Source organism: Equus asinus, chromosome 2, assembly GCF_041296235.1.
Source record: "Equus asinus isolate D_3611 breed Donkey chromosome 2, EquAss-T2T_v2, whole genome shotgun sequence".
Taxonomy (NCBI): Eukaryota; Metazoa; Chordata; class Mammalia; order Perissodactyla; family Equidae; genus Equus; species Equus asinus.
Genome location: NC_091791.1, coordinates 74995389 through 75011301, shown reverse-complemented (window position 1 = coordinate 75011301; position 15913 = coordinate 74995389).

Genomic DNA, 15913 nt, shown 5'->3' with positions numbered 1-15913 from the left:
GCAAAATTATGTTTTGTAATTAAGCCTTGTTAATGCAGTTAGTTTGAGTTCATTTGAATGCCACAATGTAATTTCAAATTTTCTAGTATCCACATAAAATAAACAGGTAATATTAATTTTAATGACATTTTATTTAACCCAATATGGCCAAAATGTTATCATTTTGACACTTAATCAATGTAAAAGTCGTTAATGAGATATTTTACACTAAGTGTTCATGGCTTGGTGAGTGTGTTACCCTTACGGCACATCTCAGTTCAGACCAGCCCGAGGTCAGGTACTCAATAGCCACAGGCCTTTGCTGACTGCGCGGGACTGCACAGCTGTAAAGTATACTATGGCAGAAATTCACCAGAATTTGTATCAAGGAAAGGAAGAAAATGAGTCAAAGTTAAAGAGGCTGTTTCTTTTTGCTGCAGCACTTCTCAGAGCTCTTCCAAGTACAGAGTGCCTTGAGAATCTCCAGGACGCTGGCTTCCAGCTCTGCCCGCCAGCTGGTGGCTGCACCTCATCTCACCCGGCTCTGGTTTCCGTTGGTGAGCTCTGATGGAGCAGTGGGAATAAGCCACAGATGAGGGCAAACCTCTAACCCACACATGATCACCAGAAAGAGGCTGGAGACGGCTATCAACCTCTTTACTGGCAGAGGAGCCCACAGCCTCTCCTGCGCGTGACAGGCAGCGGGGAGGGGATTTTTCCGTGCTAGATGGTCTCTGTGGGTTAATGTAACTTATTTATTTACTGCTTTCAAAAACCTCTATTACTATGGTTGATGCTGACACTTCAAGGCAGAGAGCAATGGTCCCCTTAATTTATTTGTTTCTCTCCATTTGCTTTCTTTGAAAGAAATTTGTAATACACTGATACTTTCCAAGAACTTTCACATGTATTATTCAACTTTACATCCACTCTCCCAAGTGGGTATTTCTGTCTTTCTTTCTGATATTGGTGGGGATGAAGGGTTGGATTACGGAAGAAACTTTTTTGTTGATGGTTGTTAAGCAAGTACAGAGGAAAATAAGAACTGTTTTTGAGCAAGAGGAAATTCTGAAGTTCAGGAATCTTATCCAAGAGCTACAGAGTGGCAAGAGGAGGAGCAGGGCTTTCTCCTTCATCCCCACCAGGCCCTGGAGCCCACGTTCTCTCCCCGCACTCCACCGCCTCCTGCTCGTTCGTCTCCCGAACCCCTGCCTGGAAACATCAGCAGTCATCTCAGTTACTACGGCAACATGAGGAGGTTCCAGGAAAAGTGGAAATCCTCACAGAGGCCCTAAGTTTCCTGTAAGCAAACTTCTCTAGTGATGCCCACAGCCACTACTTGCTGCGTGCTTTACACACGGTATCTCATTTAATCTCTACTCACACAAACATAAAACTTTGCCATAGGCACTATTTCCCCAATTTTACAGATGAGGAAAATGAATGATTTGCCCCAGGGCTCAAGCCCATAACAAACGAGCTGGGACGCAAACCTGGGTCCTAAGTGCTTGACGCCAGCCCGGCGTGACCCAGGACAGTCCAGTCATTAGCCCTTGTCTGGAGCTGTCACCAGCCTAACTGGATGAACTGATGAGAACCCCTCTCCCAGCTCCACCCTGCCCCACGGTCTGGGGAAGTCCAAGGACTGGAGAGGCAGCTTCAGGGGTAAGAGCCGGAGGCAGCAAAAGGAAAGAGCACACGGGCCGCCCAGACACTTCATCCCCACTATGCAGACACTCCCAGAACTGACCCCCCCCCCCCCCGACTTTGACAGTGCAGTGCTCTCAGTCTCTGCCTGCTTTTCTGGTTTTCCTGGATATCTGGTCTTGCCAGGTGGCAGCACTTTGCTGAGACTCTCGGGCAATCTCAGTTCATGAGCCTGTTTCACAAAGAGCTGGCCTTGCCAGCTGGGCTCGCCAGGCAGGAAGCAGGCAGCCCTGGACCGAGTACTGAACCCACAGCAGCTTGTGGGTTGGGTCGGGGGCAGTGCAGAGCCAGCGACTGGAGTCTAGGCACGTTCAGAGTGCGCTTCCTACCCATGGTTCATTCTCTCTCTCCTGCATTTTCACACCTTTTTTATCCTTGTGTTTCTGCATCAGCCTCTAATTATTTTGCCTCAATTCCTTTGGAAGAAGGTTTCTGAACATTACGGTAGTCTTAGTTCTGAAAATACATGAATTGTAGCTAATAAGTACTGATGCTCAATTTGTGCAAATGCCTTTCATAGATTGCCATTGGGCTGGTAAATCCTTTCCATTACTCTCTTCTTTGCCCTCAAAATGTGCAAGCTCTTTCTCTCTTCGATCAGTTCTCAGTGAGCCCCAGCCACTTCAGCCTGGCTGCTCCATGCACGAAAGCTCCTGGTGGGGCAATGCCTGGGCAAGCTCGACCTCAGCAAGCCCTCGAGCCGAAGTTCTGCCCTCGTTTTCTTTTGTTTTTTAACTTGTTATTATTAACATATACCAAATTACAGATAGTGTTCAATAACCCAATATATCCACTACTTGGCTTCAACAATTATCAATATATGGTAAATCATGTTTCATCTGTATATCCAGCAAGGGCTGCCTACACCCACATCATTTTGAAGCAAATACTCGATATCATATCATTGCATGTGTGTATTATATATTTAAAAATAGTCTATCTGTTTTTATAACATTAATACCATTTTATATTATTATATTATATATAATAATATATAATATAAATATACTATATATATTATAAATTTAATAACATTATCATCACATCTTTAAAAAATTAACGTAAACCGTTACTGTCATCATATATCAAGCCAGGGTTTACATTCCCCCAGTCATCTTAGCATTTTTCTATACTTCATTTGTTTGACTTGGGATTTAAAAAAAGATCTGTACATTGAGATTAGTTGATTTTCATCTGTGCATCTCATCCTCCTGTCTTTCCTCTCATTTTCTTTGCAGATTGCCATCGTTGGAGAAGAAACTAGGTCATTTGTCCTCTAGAGTTTCCCACAGTCTGGATTTGCTGCTGATTCTCATGGTGTCATTTAACATGTTCCTCTGACCTTTGGATTTTTTTTTTTTAAAGACTGGCACTTGAGCTAACAACTGTTTCGAGTCTTTTTTTTCTGTTTTTTCTCCCCAAATCTCCCCAGGACATAGTTGTATATTCTTAGTTGTGGGTCCTTCTAGTTGTGGCATGTGGGATGCCGCCTCAGTGTGGCCTGATGGGAGGTGCCATGTCCTCGCCCAGGATCCAAACCGGCAAAACCCCGGGCCCCTGAAGTGGAGCACAAGCTTAACCACTCGGCCACAGGGTCAGCCCCTGACCTTTGGATTTTTTCAAAGTGATAAATAGATCCAGAGTATCTAGATCGCTTTTGGGGTTGATTTTCTTTTTGTGGGTATATTTTGCATCAGTACTGGCCTTGACTTTCAAGACCCTTGAATGGAAAATAATCCAGCTAACTTAGGACCTCGCATCGAGGTAGGGCACAGGGTAGGAATTTTACTTCCGACTTTCTAAAGGGGAAGTCCCAGAGGGGGGAGGGGAATGGGAAGGATCTTGAAAGATTTAAATTTTGTCTATTTCTGATGCTGGCCACTGTGACAATCACAATATCTTGGTCAGGATGGAGTCGATTGTATGACATATTTTAGCTTACGGAACAGAACAGTTTTAGGAAGAAAAAGCACTGCATATCAAGGCAACAGGAGGCCAGCTTCATTCATATGACTACCTTGACACAAAGCTAGCATTATGCCAGGTGACAAGCAAGGAATTCATATCAATTTGACTTACTTTAGGCCTATCCCACACGTCAGGGTGACACCTCAGGAACTGTCCATGTGTGGCTGTCAGTGCACAGTCTTCGACAGCCGTCCCTTGGAGAGACAAAGTGGGGCCTCACAGCCTTCAGCACCAGAGGGATACGGATTCTCATCTAGCCTCTGCCACATTCTACCTGAGTAACTTTGCCTAAAACTTTGATGTCCTCAGCAGAAAAGTGGAGATCTTATTATTTACCTTCTGGGTTGATGTGAATGTTACAGAAAGGAATATAAACTGCCCAGTGCAGTGCATGGCGCAGGGTAGAGACTCTCAGTCAATGCTGACGGGTCACACTGTCCCCTGGGCAGCAGGTCCTATCGGAGTCACGTTCATCTAGGAAAACACCAGTGTGGATGATCTGCTGGGGATTTGGGAGAGGACTCTTGATAAAAGCATTGGAACCGTCTAGGCACACGGAGTGGGAAACGTAATTTGAGCTTGAGAGAGGAGAACTGTCGTCAGTTCAAAGGACTATAATTTCATTAATTCAAAATCCTGTTTGAGTAGGGGAAAGTGGGGTCCTGGGAGAGATGCCAGATGTCAAAGACAGGCCTGGTCAGTGGAGGAACTCTTTGTGGCCAATTGCCTCCACAGGGCTCCCCAAACAAAGCCTGTGTTGTAGCTGCTGCCCGGGACCCGGTGCCAGGAGGAGCCAGGAGCCAGCTGACGGGTGCTCTGGGAGGAGGTGGACGGGGGCCGCCGGGAGGCTGGGATCCCCTCAAAGCAGGACTTGATTCATTCTTCCTGATGAAATCTTCCCTCTTGATATGATTTCCTCAAGCAGAACAAAAAAGAAATTTAGGCTGTCTTCGCCAAAGCAGCCAGAGAAAAGAAAGCTGGAGCAAAGTTAATCATTATTTTCTTCCCGGCTCTCCAGGCAGAGACACCAACAATGGGAACAAGAACACCTGTCGTCACTCACTCAGCCTCTGCAGAAATAGGAGGCCTTTCCTTGCAAACAAGCAACACAGAAACTGTCTGCACTGCGGAAGTGCCTGGGCCCCCGAAGGCGGGGGCGCAGGCAGAGTGCACAGTGTGCTATTCTCTGCAGATCAGGGGAGGCGCCTGGTCTACCCTGACTCACTGCCTTACCCAAGCAGCCGCACCCCTACAAAGCCCCTCTTTGGGCGAAGGAAATGCCGGGCAGGAGGATTCCCAGTAAACATGGTGGGTTAGTCCAGGGAGAGGCCAGGAGCTTCCTGCAGAGGGGCACGTCACTCTGGTCATGAAAGAAAGACCACACTCTGTCACACTCCAATATCACTGGAGCAGGATTTGTACACTGATGGTCTGTTCCCCCACCATCACATTATCCATGACATAAAGAGGTGCTGGACACAACAGCGCAGCACAGACTTTAGCACTAAAACGCTCAGCTCTGAGTTTGGGATCTGCCACTTCCAAGCTACTGGACCGTGACCAATCCTTGACCCTCAGGGAACCTCAGATTCCTCATCTGTGAGGTGGGGAGAATCACAGGGTAGTGGTGGGCCCGGAGCAGAGGGAAGGGTCTCCTGCAGCCTTTGGTGAAATCACAGGCTGTTCTGAGTCTGTGTCCCAGTCATCAACTCTGAGGAACACTCCAGTAGCCACAGCCTCCCTCACATGGAGACAGCGGGGCAGCCCACGGGCCTTTAGCAGAGGAGGGGAGCTGACAACCTCGGAGCACTAAGATGGCCACAGACAGAGAAGCACAGTCAGCCTGGGCCACTCTGGCATGCTGACTCTGCATCCAGGCAGCCAGGTCCTCCTGGAGCATGACAATGACACAGAATTACCAATGTCTGTTTCTCTAAGGGATGGAGTGTGCATGCTAGGCCCACAGCTCCACTCACAGCCTTGTGACACCATGTATGGCCCCATGCAGGACAGTTCCCATGATGTGGGCCTGAGCCCGCGGCATGGCTTGTAAGTATGCCAGGATCCAGGAGAACAACCAGACACAGAATGGAGGCAGATGCTTCATTCCTTAAAGAAACAGCAAATTGCATAGCGCTCCCCTAGTTCCCAGCCCTGTGGACCCCTTTAGATGAGCATGGTAAGAAATTTAGGATCAAAGACTTATTCAGAGGTTAAAAAAATCCCAAAAATGCATAAATAAAGCAACCAATCTAATGACATTCCCATCAAGGGACTGCATCATTGGAATAACCTATTCACCTTTTGGGTCACTTTGGGCCCATAGCAACTCAAGCATGGTGAAGTCCATCATCATATCTCCAAGGTCTGGTCACTGCAGACTCAGGGAAGTGATTAGGGAGCACAGGCCCTGGAAAGCCTGCTCCTCTAGCTGTGTGTCCCAGCGCAAGTTATCCAGCCTCTCTGGGGCTCCATTCCTCACCTGTAAGATGAAAACAGAATTTGTCGCTGCCTTTCCGGTTGCTGTGAGAATTGGACTAGCTGGCATAGGTGATGCCATCAGAAGTCTCTGGAACACAAGGACCTTCAGTGCATGGAGCACAGGACACCACACTGCAATGCTGGAAGCCTCAGCCTCTGCTGGGGCAGCTCAACCCGGATCTCCAAGTTCTCTGACTAGGACCTCGGTCCTTGACCAGGCCCTGTTCTGCCTGCACAATGAGGCTGATCCCCTCCTGATGCTGTCCAGCTCACCCCCTGCCCACAACCCTTCTCTCTAATCCCTGATCCTCATGGAGAAGTGCTTTCTCTATGATCCTTTCCGCCTGCCCCGAGTTCAGGCTGAGTGGCTCTCCAGGCAGCTCTGATGATCCCCAGCAACAGCAACATGCAGGTCCCCAGGACCAGAGACTGGAGTCCTCCAGCTCCTTCTGTTGTCTCTCTGTTCCCTGCCCCTTCCTAGCAACATGCTTCACGAGCCTGGAGCCCACCTTCTTGCCCTCTTGGGGTACACACCCCCTCACCTGCCTGAGACCCACATTTAGGGTGCAGGCCTCTCTGTTCCTCTTCTTACTTCCTAAACTGGGGCACCGTGCCCTCAGGCTCAGCCCGGCCTGAGGTCTGCTGCCCCAGTCCTGCCCCCAGGACCCACTCTGCGCTTCTGCTCTGAGCTCCTCTCACTGGCTCTTCAAGGTGCGTCCTGGTGGAGGAGCACCTCTCAGCAATGGCAAAGCAGCAGAGTTCTGCTGGGAGCGATGGCCACAGGACACTGGGCCCTACCAAGCCCCCTCCCCAGACCCGGGACTGCCAGAGAGGGCAGCAGCACAGTCCCTCGAGGACATCTTGCCAGGCCTAGAGGAAAAGCTGCCCCTCTGAGAGGCTTGAAAGACCCATGGAGCTCGGAAGGTGCAGCTCGGTGCTCCTGGTGCTCATAGCAAGGAGACCCTATGGTTATGCACCTCTTACAGCGCGCGGAAATGAGGAAGGAGGCAGCATCCTCGCAGGTCATCTCCCCGCTATGTACCTGTTCAGCTCTCCCAGCCCCCTCTGCCTTTCTTTCTGACCCAACCCAGACAAAGGTTGAGCTTCCCTGGGCCTTTGCCTCCTTCATGCCATGTGAGGGAAAGGCCAGGAAAGGTTGCTGGTCACAGACTCTAGGGCTACGAACAACCAGCTGTGTCTACACGTGGGTAACATGCACGGGGCCGGGCGAAGAGAACACCACAGGGCCGAGAACCACCCGTCTCAGATGCCCTTCCTTCTACTGGATACACTAAGGCTCAGGCAAGAAGAAAACCTGCAACTGTCCAACCTCGCCTTCAGGGAAGGGAGTGGCAATGACCCCAGGGGCCCCAGGCTGGATGGCTCACTGCTCTTCTCCCGCTGCCTTCTATGGCGGCCCCTGTGACTTTGGAGAAAGAAATAGCGAAGGCTTTTTTATATGAATAATTTCTTGCCTTTGTGAGCAATGATAGGCAAGTAATTTCTCAACAATTGGCTGTTTCTTTGTTGTTTTCTAAAACTAGAGCAGCACAGGGGCCAGCCCGGTGGCGCAGCAATTAAGCTCGCACGTTCCGCTTTGGCGGCCTGGGGTTCGCCGGTTCGGATCCCAGGTGCAGACATGGCACCGGTTGGCAGGCCATGCTGTGGTAGGCGTCCCACATATAAAGTAGAGAAAGACGGGCACAGATGTTAGCTCAGGGCCAGTCTTCCTCAGCAAAAAGAGGAGGATTGGCAGTAGTTAGCTCAGGGCTGATCTTCCTCAAAAAATCAATCAATCAATCAATCAAACTAGAGCAGCACAGAGAACAATGAGGGTTTCCATCTCCCCTCCATCTGAAAATAATGGAGTGTTTTCCTTTCTCCATAAGAAAATGATTTTTAAAATTTCTCCTTTGATGTGAGTATGTCAGCCCCAAGTAAATGACCCTTCACCTGGGCCAGCCTCAGAGGAGGAGGTTACGACCATCTAAACGGCAATTAGCTCGTTCGCCTGTTGGCCGCTTGTTTATTCGTACAGAAATAGCCTGTCCTGCACAATCTCAACGCTGGCTCTGGGAAACGCGTGCCTGCTTTTATTTTTAGACTTCAAAGTTCGCCTTGGAGATAAAGCTCTCTTCTCCGTGAGGTTCTGAGGGTTCTGCACGGGTGTGAAGGAGTCACGTAGGTCCCAGACGATCCCTTGCAACCGTAGAGGCAGCGGAGGCTGGGAGGCGCAGCCAGGCTCACACACTCGGCCTCACTCGCCTCCTCTTTGTTCTCCGGGACGCAGAGCCGCTCCCTTCCACAGGGCTATGTTTCAACCAGGATTTATGTCATCTTTCTGTTTGTTTTTTCCAAATGTGCCTCACTTTCTGATCTACTTGAGTTTAATGGGGATAATATACAAAGGGAACCCAAAGAAAAAAAATCAGTGGAAAAAATTATTTTAGAAAGAAATAGGTTGATATGAATCCCAAATGTTCTTTATTTGAGTAACAAGCTCTTTGACTAATGTGACACATAAAAGATAAAAGGCCAATGAATAAGATGGGGTCTTTAAAAGCTGAAATAGAAACGTCATCTGAAAGCTTGTCTGGGCTGAGGGAAAGCCGTCCACAGAGGCTCTACTCTAGTGGGGTCTGAAATTACCCCAGAACCGTCGGTCCATTGCCATCCTCCTCCCTCCATCACACAGGAGTACATGCTGAGGCAGAGTCCCTCCGGTTCAGACCGGGGAGCCAAGCGCCCACTGGGCCCTGGCCACTGTGCCCAGACTTGGGTGAGACACTCAGGCCACCTGCTCCTCCGCCCCCAGCCACCGCCTTTTCTATCACACAGCCCGTAATTCCCGTTCCCCAGTCCTCTGGCCTGCCCCCTCCAACATCAAATCCTGGCCCTCTTGGGGAGCTTGGCTCGCCTGCTGGATACTCTACTCTCTCTAAGTTATCATGTCTCTGGATCTAGACACACCCAGGACTCCACTTCAGGAAGCATCTGATACATCAGAGAGCAACTGTCAACCTTTTCTGCTGGAGACTCACAGTTCAATAGCTCAGTAGCTGTTCTTTTTCACTCCTATTCTTTCCACCCTACCCCACCCCCACATTTAAAACATCCTGGCTGAAATCCACTAAACTGATTTCCCAGTCCCCTAATGGTTTATGGTCAGCAGTTTGAAAAACATTGGCTGAAACACTAATGGAAGGGCAGCCACGGCCTCGTTTAGCTTAGTGTGCCCACACACCCTTCATCCCCTGCCCTTTGCCCCACATCCCACCTGCCACTTGTGATTAAATAACAGTTTAACATCTGTAAACCTCCTTTCACTCAAGGACTAACTCAATTAGGACTGAGCTGGAGGAGGGAGCCTGAAGCGGATTAAGAGAAGACAAAGGAAGCTTCTTCAGGTTTATCTTCAGCTTTTGTTTTCTAGGAGCTCTGCTCTCTTCCTGTGCTTAGTCCCAGGCATCAAAGAGAGGGAAGGAAGGAAGGGAGGGAGGGAGGGAGGAATGAGGGAAAGGAGGAAGGAGGGAGGAAAGGGAGGCGCGAAGGGAGGGAAGAGGACTCACCCACCATGCCCCCTCACCTGCTGAGGGCAACCAATGCCAGGACTGGTCACTCTCACCTTGCCCCAGCTCCATCTGCCCCAAGGTGAGGCATGGCTTTCCTGTGGAACTGCTTCTTTCCCTCCTCCCTCCCTTCTCACTCCCCTCCTTCCTTCCTTCCGCTCCTCTATCAGATGACCCAACCAGTCAGCAAATGATTTTGGGGTTTCCACTACATGCTGGCTCTCCCCACAGAGGAGAGGACCCAGAGGAGGACAGACAGCCCCTCGCTCTCTTGGAGCTGTCTGGGCCTGACAGTCACCACACAGGAGTCATGAAGGTGTCCAGTGGAGGAGAACAGTGGTCAAGGTGCTCTCAGGGCTTATGATCAGAGCTGACCCGCACTGTCTTGGCCCATGTGCTTCTGTGAAAAGCTCATGACCACTGTGGGCACCCATGGGCACTCCACCGTGACATTTCTTGGGTACACTCCCAGGGTGGATATTCTTAAGGAAAATGTCAGTGTATAACTCAGGGTATGCATGGGCACTGCTCCCCAAGTTCTTCCAATGGGGCATTTCCCTCCTCTGCCCCTCAGAGCGTGCAGCCTCACCTGCCATATTCTCCAGTGGGTCAGGGTAGTCATCTGTGGGGTGAGACGAGCTGAGTGACCCGCCCCCCCCCCCCCCCCCCACCGCCTGGCCTAATACAGCACCAGGCCATCGGAAGGCACTTGGTGAACATTTGCCAAATCAGCTGAAATGGTCCATTTGGGCCTCTTTACCCATCTGATTCTTTCTAGACCAGCACTGTCCAATAGAATTTTAATGTGAGCCGCACATCATCTTACATTTTCTAGTAGCCACACTAAAGTAAAATGAAACTGGCAAAATTAATTTTAGCAATATGTTTCTTTTAACTCAGTGTATCAAAAACATTATCATTTCATCATATAACCAGTAAAAAAATTATTAGTAATATTTTTAAATTTGGGGTTTTTGGTACTATATCTTTGAAACCCAGTGTGTGTTTTACACTGTAGCACACCTCAGCTTGGAATCGCAACATTTAAAGTGCTCAGTGGCCACCTGTGGCTTGTGGCTGCTGTCCTGGGCAGCGGCTCCAGACTCTCCCCAGGCCTCAGAGTGAATGAGACAGAGGCTGGCTTGACTCAGAAGAAAGGTGGGAAGCAGAGCCATCACGTTGCAAGTCACAAAGCATGTTACTTCTAGGAGATTTACCCCTGCAGCCCCCGCCTCACCAGCCTCCTCGCTTGCCTTCCCCAATGAGTAATGTCTCTTTTGACGAGAGAAGGGCGGGGAAAGGAATAACAAGAACGAGGTGAGGACTTAGAAATGTGTGAGCAGCTGTCACAGACCATCTGGCTGCCCCTGGTGAGCAGCCCAGGCTGACCCCACACCCAGCCTAACCCCATTACCTGGAAAGAGCCAGCCTAGAAGCACACCCTACTGACATGCACATTTCTGCTGCCTGCATCTGGCTCAAAGTTAGTGACAGCTGAGCTCAATTACGGTATCCATGGTGCAGTTTCCGAAGACTTGCAGTCTTCAATCAATTTCGGCTGTCTTTTCTGGGACAGTGTAGACACACACAGATTGGCAATTCAATGTGAACTCATTTTATTAGAAATAATCAACCATATGGGACTTTGCAACAAGTCAACGTGCCCTTTTTACAATCAGTGTTGTTCAGCCTAACTTGGTTATAAGCTAGATCCTGGCATATTCTCCTTTAGAAGAATTCATTTCACTCCTGTGAGTGAGTCAGCCTTTGCATAAGGGACAACTTGGAGCAGAGCGAGATGCCAGCTTGTCGTATGCTAGGCTGTAGTGCCTCAGTTCAGAATGTTAGAGGGGAGCTGTCTTAGTTGTCTCCTCGTCCTAAGGTTTTTGTTTTCCTTGTAAGTACAAACCTTTCTTTCAAATGAAAGCTTGTGGGGACCCTGATAAAGATTGATTCTTCTGCAGGGGCTGAGAGGAGAGCGCAGAGCTCCCTCCCTTCCTCCTCCCTGAGCATCTCTGTGTGGTCAGGGCTCCCTTGAAAACCAGTGATTCTAGGCAAGTCACTTGTTGTGCACATCAGAAACAGGCAGCCGGGAGCAGTTGTGGGTGAAGTAGCCACACTGTGCTGTGACAGAAGCCAGAACTCCACCCTCAGATTTTAGTACCATGTTCTTCCAGAAAGTTCTGTGGAAGATCTTTGCAAACAGCCAAGTGATCTCTTACCTAGAAACAAGGTATCAAGAGGGTGGTTAGGATTTATTGGGGCTATGTGGAAGGCCTCATGCAATGGATTTTGCATACATTTTCTTCAGTCCTCATGATGATCCAATCATTTGGCTGTTGTCTTCATTTTACAGAAGAGCGGACTGAGGTCCAGCTACGCAACCACGCAAGGCCGTGCACCTAGTTAGTGATAATGGTTGGGTTTGAACTTGGCCTGAACCAAATCCAAGCCTTAATGGCTCTGACACTGCTTCCCACATATCCCTGCGCTCTGAGTATGGATGAGGTGAGTGGAGCACACAGTACATTTTCTTACAGAAAAGGCGTCATTAGTGATAGTTAGGTTCCACGCCAGCCCATAAAATCCAAAATGCAGCCTAAATGGTGTTATAGCCCCAGCCCAAACACAGTCATCCCCACCTGCCCTCAGGACCTGGGAGCTGCTCAAAGCCCTGAGCCCTACAGCCCCAGAAACTTGGGCACCAAGTTCCCTGAGCCTTGAGTCCCGTTAAGGTCCCGAGTCAGTGGAGCCCGGCCCTCTGAGAAGATGGGCTAGAGAAGAGATTGGGTCCCTGCTCCTGTGAGATTGGGGAGATTTTGATGCAAAAAGGCAAGGAGGGGCCTCCTGGGGCACTGGGGCTCCTTAGTAACAGCAGGAGAGTTCTAGATAGGGGTATGGATCTCAGGGAAGACTCAGGCTAGAGTAGGAAGGAAGAATCCAACAGACAGGGATGGAGGCAGCCATTAGTCAGGTTCAGGTTCATGGGTCATTAGTCATTAGTCAGGTTCATGGGTCAGGGATCGTCTCTGAGTGTTTGACTACATCTGGGGGATTGAATTTGGCAGATGAGAAATGGGCTCTCCAACTGGGCAGTGAGCAAAGGCCTGGAGCCGGACCCTGGATGCAGTGGTAACGATTCTCAGGGGTGCATCCACTTCCCAATCTGCCTCTCAATCTGCACAGAACATCTATAACCAGCTGCCACCACTGTCCTAGTTGAGCAAAGGAGCATAGGCCAACGTGAAAGACCACAGAGGTGCAAAGTAGGGCCAACAGGGGATCAGCAAGGTGTTACTGAGGTCCCAGGGGAGGTGCCCGAGCTCCACTGGAAGCTGGTTGGCCTCATCTTTTACAAGGGCTCGGGACTGGGCTGTCACTGTCGCTCTAATCAGGCAGCCCACCCTGAGTGTCTGTGGGGCCGGGCGGCCTGAGCCAAGACAAACAGTGTGCTCACTGGTCTGAGCTCACAGCTCGGATGTGCTATCTGAAATGTGGGCTTTGGACTGAGGTCTTAACAGGAAAAAAATAAGCATGAAATCTTGAAACAAAAGAAAATGTTAACTTGAACCATTTCACTTTATCTTAGAGCTGTTCAAATCCAAACATCACTAATAACAAAGCCAAGATTTAAATGGGTCCTTTGGGAAAGAAATAAAATGGGGGGATTTCCAGAAATGGATAAGGAAGTTTGAGTCTGTAGTACATTAAAATTTAGAGAAGAAAGATAAAAAACCAGCCTCCGGGGTTGATGTGAACTCTGACACGAGTGGGTTGGAGCACACAGCCCACCTTTCCTCTGCAGCTTCAGCTTCCCGGGGTTCAATTTCACTCCCATTGCTCTGTTTCCTTTTTCTCTTTCTTTGCTGTACAGAGATAGTTCGGAAAGTGGGGAGGACATACTAGAGGAAAAAGGGTTGGGGAAAGTGGGGAGATAGCATGGTAAAGAGGCCACCCTGAAGATGAAGACAGGGCAGCTCCTCAGAGCCAGCAGGTGAGGCCCTGGGACTCCAGTGTCATCACACATTTTCAGGGCAACCGGTCATGTTCTTCCTATGCGTACACGTCTTTCACTTTCTGGGTGAAGGGTATTAGCTGCCTGAGCAGAGCAATGAGGCTTAGGTGGTAAGCTGAGAGCAGACCTCAGAAAGCTTTGAGAGCTTTGAGAAAGTTAGGCCCTTATTCTGTAGGTGCATGTATATAGTCACCTGCAGGTCTATGGATGCCCTCCAGGAGTCCATATTCCCATGAGGGAGACAAGCAACTACCTAACAGATTAATTACCAACAACTTTGATAAACCCTACCAAGGAGAAGTATGAGTTGCTCTAACAGCACGGAATAGGGGCAGGACTTCCTCTACGGTTACCAAAAGAAGGCCCAGATTTGAGAAGAAGGAGCATAAGTTTAGTTTTGGAAATAGATTGCGAGTGGCAAAGTGAAGTAGCCAATTGAAATTGGTTAACTATGCCAATCTAGAGCTCAGAATGGAAGAGAGAACTGCAGACGTGGGTGGAACTAAAGCTGTGCACAGAGACACGGTTACTTAGGGAAAGCAGATAGAGAAACCAGAGGGTCTAGAATGGGGCCTTCGTGTTAACATTTAAGTTGGGTAGAGAAGATTGAGTCAGCAAACAAAACTGAGGAAACCTGTGGTGTCTTACCCATTAATTACTGCCTTCCCCAAAACCAAGCCCAGTGCTTCTCACAGAGTGAGTAATCATTAAATATTTATTGAATTAATGAATATATCGTCTTTGCTGTCTTTTCCCAGGGAGGGAAACTCGGCTCGTGTAGATCAGCTGTTGCTGTAATGGTACTGGATAACAAATGATGCCAAAGCTCAGTGACTCTCCAGTCTCATGCCCAGTGCCCGTCTGTTCTGTGTCCCATTTCGGGCTGCATCTGAGGGACACTGCTTACTGCAGGTGTGCTCTCTCACGGCGAGCACTTTTACAGCTGCTGCCTACATCCTACTCACCTGTCTCAATGCCAAGTCATGGCCAAGCCTGGAATCAAGAGGCAGGTAGTGGATGAGAAAGAACATGAGCTTGAGCTTCAGTGCCGAGGGGTTTGGGTTCAAGTCCTGATTTTACCACTAACAAATGCATGAAATCAGTGAATCAGTACTTCACTGTTCTAGACCTCATTTTTCTCATCTTTAAAATGGGTAAAGTACTAGCTACTCTTCTGAGTCCTGAGGATTAACCACACATGAAGCACCTAGCACATTACCTGACACATGGCAGGGTCCAATAATCAGAAGCTACTATGGTCATGACCTCATCCTCTAACCTGAGCACTAAATGAGATCTCCAAGCTCATCTCAGGCACAACTGTGCCCAGATCCCCAGCAGCTCAGTGATAAAGTGGTAAAGCCAGCCCAAAACACGGTTTCCGAGATGCGCCCAGGGATGGCGAAGGAGATAGGAAAGATAATCAAGAGGTCTTGAGGCAGAGTCCAACACAGCCATTGACCAAATGCCTCCCAGATTTGCTGGAGCTGATGCTTAGTTATTATCTGGTTCAGACCCACACTTTGCCTAGAGGCATCCTTACAAGAAATCTTTTTGCTTTCCAGGCTCAGCCTTTGGTTCTGCTTGTGTCTTGAGTGAGACCAAAATATCAATGAGGAATAAAATTCTGCAGGCAGATGGCTTTCCCAAATGGTACTTTTCCCAGATTGCTTTTGAACTAGACCTTGGCCTGAAATGTAATATCCAGAGCTTTCTTTATAGCTTGTGAGGCCTTTTTCCATGAATGCTTATGTAAAGATGAAGAGTTCCTAAGATCCAATGAACTGTCTGGCATGGGTCCCAGGTTTATTCACTGAAGGCTATTTTCTTTTGTCCTTCTCCACTATTTAGTCAACTACCAGTGTAGCTGTCAGAGAAAGAGATGATAGGTGTTGTTGTTGTCATCCTGATTTCATAATAACTGTTGAATATGTTTGTCTTTATAACGCCTAAGAAATGCATTTCTATAATTCAGCATTCTTTCTCAAATCTTCAGCAACAGATTTGATTTAACATTAATTCATTCATTCCACAAGTATTTATTGAGCACCTACATGTGTCAGGCACCATGCTAGGGCCTGGGCATTTAGCAATAAATAAATATGCAGCCACTGCCTTTGTGGAGAGAACAGATGAGGAAATATAGGCCCAAAGAGCATAAAATTTGGCTAAAGTCACACAAGTTTGAGCCAAG